This window comes from Carlito syrichta, unplaced genomic scaffold (genome assembly GCF_000164805.1).
Source record: "Carlito syrichta isolate Samal-C Ts95f unplaced genomic scaffold, Tarsius_syrichta-2.0.1 Scaffold314605, whole genome shotgun sequence".
In the NCBI taxonomy this organism is placed as follows: domain Eukaryota; kingdom Metazoa; phylum Chordata; class Mammalia; order Primates; family Tarsiidae; genus Carlito; species Carlito syrichta.
In genome coordinates, this window is record NW_007258701.1 from 308,028 (window position 1) to 309,504 (window position 1,477).

Consider the following 1,477-nt stretch of genomic DNA (forward strand, 5'->3'; position numbering starts at 1 on the left):
CCCCGCCACCTCTGCCTCCCAAAGTGCTGGGATCACAGGCGTGAGCCACCGCGCCCAGCTGTTGTGTTATCTTGGCAAGGTCTTTTTCACTTCTAAACCTCAGGTTCTTCCAGGAAACAGATACCGCCACCTGGGAAGATTAAACAATAATCTGTATAAATCACCTCGCATTGTGTCTAGCCTGTAGCAAAAACGCAGGAAGCTTGAGTCCCCTTCCCCCTTCAGTGAAACCCTGCGGTCTGTGGAAGCTGGGTCTACCATTGTCTCTCAAATCGTCTCTGACTGCTGCCCAAAGCTACTTCTCAGGGGCTTTCCTACCTCTCACCATTAGAGGGCAGCACAAAACTGCAAATCCCAGCCCCACGCCTCTTTTTTGGGGGAGAAGAGGGAGTGGGCTTTGGACTGGGCAACACTGTAGGGTTGATTACTGAGGCGTATCTGAAGGCCAGCCTGGAGTCCATAGTAGTTCGAGTAGCATTCCCCATCATGGGGAAGTCGGCAGGACAGTTGGGATCAGGATGGGCGGGCAGCATTCCAGGGAGGCAGCACGCAAGAAGTAACCCTGGCTCTCTGACCTGCTGCGGGACCCCGGCCAAGACCCTGGGCTTCACTTTCCTTATGGGGCTGTTGGCTCTCCCACTCTGAAACTAGGCTGTTCGTTGGCTTGTCGCAGAGGCAGGGAGCCAGGAGCATAAGAAAACAAGAGAATGGCAGGTGCTCAAGGGAGGCCCAGAGGGGACCTGCAGCCTGGCGAGCAGGGCCCAGGCATCCTGGGTTCCAGGCTGGCTTTCTGAGAGGCTGTGTTTCCCCACTGCCTTCACACACTGCATTGTCACTCCGAAGCCTACAATGAGAGGGTTCTGACACTTCTTGACTATGTGACCTTGGGGAGTGTCACTTAATGCCTCAGGACCATTGCTTGGCCCATAGAAAGGGGACCAGTAGGTAGATGAGGACATGGGACACTTGCAGCAGAGTCAGGGGTCCATGAGAGGTGCCTCGTGACAGTCTCTCTCCTGCCATTGGAGTGGGGTGTGGGGCTCTGGGTCTGAAGGATGCTCTGTGGAGGGTTTTGTTTCCACCCACTCCTTCAACTCTCCCTTCTGAGAGAGCTAGATGCCTCCCTCTCTCCCACCCCCTCTCCCAGGGAATCCCCTCTCTCCTGCTGGAGTGGGCACCCTGAACTGGGACCCTGGGCAGGCCACCCGGGGATGCATTTGGGGAGGCATTGGCAGAGGAGGGAATGCCAGACACTTGCAAAATGCTGAAACAGGGCCAGGTCCATCTAGGGGTTCAGGGCTCCCTCCCAGGTGGCCAAGGGGCCCGGGGTCCCCTTTCACCCCATGAGGAGAGCCGTTCCTCCCCTGGCTCTTGTCCCCAGCAGCCCCCTGTGCTGCAGCTGCTGTCTCTTTAAGGGCCTCCCCCCCCCTTTCTCTGCTCCCCCCATCTCTGTCGCAGCCGCTGCCGTGGCTCAGAG